The following is a 6,000-nucleotide window of genomic DNA, read 5'->3' on the forward strand; positions in this document are numbered from 1 at the left end:
ATCTTATATTTGCTTAAATGACACTAATTTAGTAATTCAGTTTACCTTCTACAAGCATTATCAGATCTATAAAAATTTCCCATGTGTAGACCATAAACCTTTTGCAAGTCAACCTATCTGGGAAAGTCTGTAAAGGGCTTTTCATATTTGCAAATAAAGTAGGCAGAGGTTATTAGTTTCTTTATTTTGTCTTCATTTTCTTTTTTCATTTTCCTAACACAGAACAAAAGAGGCCCAGACTGAAAGGAACTACCACTTCCAGATGCCTCAAGTTTTTTCATTTCATCTTTTTTTTTTCTTCTCCTCACATTTCCTTTGTGAATTGCTTTTCCAGTGAGCTATTTAGGTATCTTTTCTAAAAGCACTTGTTCCTATGAACATAGAACAATTTCTATCTGCCAAATCAGGGAAGTCGTTACCAGTTTGACACATCATAGTCTTTTTTTCTCTTTGGTTTATTAATTTCGTTTGATCATCAGAGTTGGATTTAAATTATTTTCTACAAATTATTTTACTTGTCCCATCGGACAAGCTTTATTTGGCTTTTACTTGTCCGACCCTTTTAACTTCTGGTACCGGACAATCGGACAAGCATTATTGTCGACTCATAGTTGCTGGTGTATTACAAATATTCTTTTATTTACATTTCCATATATAATTATTTTGACTATTCTAGCCAATTTGATTCGTTCAAAAAGAGACATGTTCAACTGTATTTCAAAGGTAGACTGAAAAATGATATTGCGGTTGTAGTCGTGTTTCCCTTGTAAATAAACACAACCACTTTGTATGGGTGTAAGGTTTTATCTCAATTGGTGTAGTTATTCAAAAACGAAAAGGATCCTCACATGTAGTTCAAAGATCTTTCTACATCAACAGATTGGTACAAATGTAAGTAACCAGTTTACATTTCTTTAATATCAATATAACACCTTGAATAAGAATATGATGGCCCAAGACAATTTCTAATACAAAGATATATAACAATTGCAAATCACCGAAGAACTGGCTACCACTAAAGACAAAGACTTACGGGATGTTGCCCTAAACACACTGACCAGCGGCCTCCACGCCCCCTGCGGACCAATTTTGTGTTACGCCACAAATAATGTGTCTGCCTTTAATATATTTGTATTGCAAGTTTTGTACTTATTGTCAATTAATTGCAGGTCTCCCCATTTATGCAAGGTATATAACAAATGGAGCAAAATAAAAGGAATCCCTACCTACATTTGTACTTCTATTTACATTTGTACACTATTTTTCTGGAGGAAACGTCAACCCTTACAGACATACTTATTTCTTTGATGTAATAGGTCACTGTGTGGCATCACCACCGTATATAGGTACCCCCGAAGCGGTAAAAAAAAACAAATGTGAAGTCAGGTAAGGTCAAGTTCTTCTTATTTTCATTATATTCTACGTCTTACAGACAAGTAAAGTTTTGTGATAGTGATTCCTGATAATGAAGCTATAATTTCGGACTGATTATGATCCTTTATTGGCTTTCTCTCTCTGCAAATCGTCAGAATCGGATAGGGTGGTACATGTTCAAGGAAGCATGTGACAAGTTCAAACTTTTTAAACCACAATTATACTTCAGCTATTCATTTGACATTTTCCTAGAACTAAGGTATATCATATTTAAGCTTGAACAACACTGTATTTCGAAATAAACGATTGTTTACACTGATAAATTGATGTAAATAAAACGGATAAATTGTACGGCGAATAGAGGCAAATAGTTGTTTACTGTACGGGGATTAGAATAGGTAATTTTTGCTATCATTGTTTCTTTGCTTCGGCGGTAACTATATCCGGTGGCGATGCTACACAGTGAAATTGAGCAAAATAGAAAAGAATCCATGCCTACCTACATAGACATATATTTGTTCCCTCTTTTTCCAATTAACGCATGCACATAAAATGCAGCAGATACGTAGGTCATCTGAGCAAAAATTAACATATTTCTATTTCCTATAACTTCTGTATGTATTTTAAATGTAAATATGTCTTTCAGTCTAAATTCACCAGATGTAATTCTCAGTCGTCCATCTTGTTATACTCCTGTGGTATGGTATTTGTAACTTTTTTTCCATTCAAAGTACATTAAAAATAAATAGAAGAATTATTCATAACGAAAAAACTTTTTTTTTCAAATTGGTGGAAACAATTACATTTTCATACATAAACACCCTCTTCATTTGAAATTCTCAATTTTCAGACATACAGGTTCGAGTAAATTTGACTTTTAAATCATTGTTATACACACTGATAATACTAATTCATCAAATGAGTGTTCATTTGCTTTAAATGCATTCTAAATGTACATACATATTAGGGCATTTAGAAAGCAATTTTTTGCAATATTTAATTTTTAGGCCCAAATTGTGATAGATGAAATTAATTATGTTAAAGTGTTAAAAATAAACATGCCCCTATATGTGAAAATAAGAAGATGTGGTATGATTGCCTATGTGGAAATTCTCCACCAGAGACCAAATGACATAGAAGTTAAAACAAATTTAGGTCACCGTATGACCTTCAACAATGAGAAAACCCATACCGCAGAAGCATTTTTTCCCATCTGGACTTTGAAAGCAAATTTTCCTTTCAACTTTATACGTTAATATACCATTGTACATTTTGTACCTTTGTCTGTCAAAAAAAAGTCATAGGCTTCTACACACCCCTCATCTTGGAAATGTCCTAGTGAGAAATACTCGTCATGTAATAATATTAGGATAAATTCTTATAAAGAATAAAACTTTTATAAATGTGCGCAGCTAACATGATCTTTACATATACGGGTCCCAGTTCTCTTTATTTAAAGATGACTTAAAGGCATTCAACTGTTCAAAGAACTTGTCGTCATCAGGTCGTTGTTAAATTAAACAGCTAGACAGGTTTTTCTACTGTTCCACTGAGACCCATTTTCACTGACGCGGCTAGAATTGTTTTCATTTATACAACTTCTTACCTTTTCTTTGCAAATTTCTTAAATATCAAAAATACATGATAAAATGTCCAGCTGAGATAGGTGTCCCGAATTTGACGGTGTTGAATTTGTGGATTATATAAATCGAGTGTTCCGGAAATTGTGCTCAGGTGTCCCACACCGTTAAGTTAAGAGTTTTGTAACAAAAATATAACCTCAGCGATATAGGCCGAATTTATATGTGTGATAATGTTTTTCGTGTCAATCTCTGCATGCCCTATAACATGTGTTTCGTTTTAATCCCTACATGCCTTATAACATAATAAGTTTTACAAATATAACACTTCCGCCCGCAATGAGCCAATAAATATTCTTTTGTAAAAAAGGTATATAAATAATAACAAATCATAATGATTTAGTTGACTTATGAAAAGAAACAACAATTGTCACAAAGAATCAACTTAAAGGTATTGTTTACTTTTTACACATTGAGACTTGGATGGATAGTTGTCTCATTGGCACTCATACCACATCTTCTTATTTATATATAATAAAAGAATGTGCATAAGTAAATGAATACAGACAAAAAAATATATTGACGTTGATATTTTGTGTGAAAGCGTCGATCTACGTTGTCTTATTCCTTTCATATTAATAAGGATAAAATCAATGCAACAGCAATCAATCAACAAAAATAACCGAAAGATATCTATAGAGGGCATATACAGCCTTCATTATAAGACAGCTGTTTATATAATATGCTGAACTCAATTGAAAGTAATGAATATATATGTAGATGTAGGGCTAATATTAGATTCTTGATCAGTTGAATTGTCTGAAGTATGTAATCTTTAATCTCGAGATGTTCTACATTCCTTATGACTTCAGGACGATTTTTGGGAAACACACACACACACACACACAGCTGTGTAGACCCGATTTGTCAGCAGCAATTGCCAAGGAATTATATTACCTTGATGTGTATGTTTTGAAAACATTTATGAGATTTGAACATCGCTCAACTACTGTTGCCTCTAATTAAGTACGTCTGAAATTTTTGAATTAATGATTAATTGGTTATAACTTCATAATAGTAAATGCTATATTGACTTTTGAATTAGGATGATTGCCTTTTGAATTAGGATGGCATGCATTTGATCTTTAATATGTCCACCGAAAGGGACATTGTGCAAACCAGAATAATCCGTTGTACCCTTATTACATTGAAAAGTATCAGAAACCCTATTATGAATGTTTTTTTTAATTCTAACTTTTCAAAATATAAATATTTGACTGCCATTTTGATTATCATTCCGATATCTTAACAAGACCTGTTTTCTACTTCGTTGTTAGTTCACTGGTTCAGGTTCATTGGTTTAAAATGAGCCACAGACAGAATTTCATTCCAACAACTAGTACATAATTCTGTCATCATCCTGATTAGAAATATGACATGTCATAGTATATGTGTATAGCTATCACTTCAAATCATTATAAGTTTGCGGGCCTTCCTAAACAAAAATCCATTTAAGATCTCTTTTTGATTATCCGATTGCTGTACTGCCCAAACAGACAGCATCTTTTTTTGAACTAAGTAGATAGAAATGAAATATACATTTATTATTCATCTAGTTTAGTAGGTCTTTTATGTGTAATTTCAACCGAAAAATCAATGTTTCCAGATACATGTAATATTATCGACAAACCGTTCACTGACATCCACATTGTCAATAACTTGACTTACTGTTTGTTCATGCCCGTGTCAAATGTAAACATGAAAATCAGATTATAAGTAATTGTCTATGTCAAACTATCTTTTGATAACATGCGTCTTTTGCTGCCAACAGAGCAAGAAGACGCTTTGTTATCCCATATAATGTATTAAAAACAACTTATGTAGGGTTATTTACTGAACCATCTGTGACATTCAAACATAAAACAGCAGCTAAAAAGTACACATTCGTTGCGCTTCGTCAAAAATATTAAAAGAAAATCGCATTTAAATTGTGAGTTTGCTTTTGTTTTCAAAAAGAAATAAATTTCTTTATTTGACATTCATTTCGTATCTATTCAGGAAAACAATTTGAAATTATGTATTTATAAAAATGATATAAGTAGTATGAAACCACAGAGAAATGCATATGGATATATCATTAATGTTATTGCATTAGCGAATGACCGTCGACATAACTGTTAAAAAAAAATAACTAGATATTGTTGCATGCTTCATGCTTTATGATATGAAAAAAAACCTTCTTCAATTTTACTTCACTTTAATTCGCAATGACAAAAGAACCGTTTACTTCCATTAGACTTAAATTGTTAATAACACTGATAATATCAACGATCTGACACCAATACAACATTCGTCAAATGACCGAAACATTATAACACCATTTATACTCAATCTAATTACTAAGTAAACAATTTCGTCGGTACAATTTCTACAACCAGATACATCAGACAATTAACTGTACACTTACCCGAATAAGCTGAATTATTTGTACCCTTCTTTTGATATTTTGTTTAATAACACATATGAAATTAGCACACATGTTCATTCAGAGTCAGTATACTGCCATTACTGGTAACCATTATTGCCAAGGTCCGAATATACCCTCTTTAGAACTTTTAAGCGAATTTCATTATGTCATCACAAATCTTACTTTGTGAAGAACTGCACTGAATCCAAAAACAAATACACTGAGGACGATATTATCAAAATGCTGGAATTTTTGATCGACAACATATTTGTTGAGGTTTGATTGATATTTCATCAGACAATCTGTATTCATATGGATACTAATTGTTCACCCCTACTGGCCGACTGGTTTCTGTACTCATCTGAAGTAGCAGTATTCATACAAAACCTTCTCAAAGACAAAAACACCTTTAATTTAACTTTCAGATATTTTGAATATGTCTTGTCACTCAATAACCTGCATTTCTGTGAGATATATCCCAAAGAACTTGAGATAAACAATGCAACCAAAATTAAAAAGGTCTGCTTTTATATTTTGATCTTTTCATCGACATTGACACAAATAGGCGACTTTAAACGA

This window comes from Mytilus californianus, unplaced genomic scaffold (assembly GCF_021869535.1).
Source record: "Mytilus californianus isolate M0D057914Y unplaced genomic scaffold, xbMytCali1.0.p SCAF_6, whole genome shotgun sequence".
Classification (NCBI taxonomy): Eukaryota; Metazoa; Mollusca; class Bivalvia; order Mytilida; family Mytilidae; genus Mytilus; species Mytilus californianus.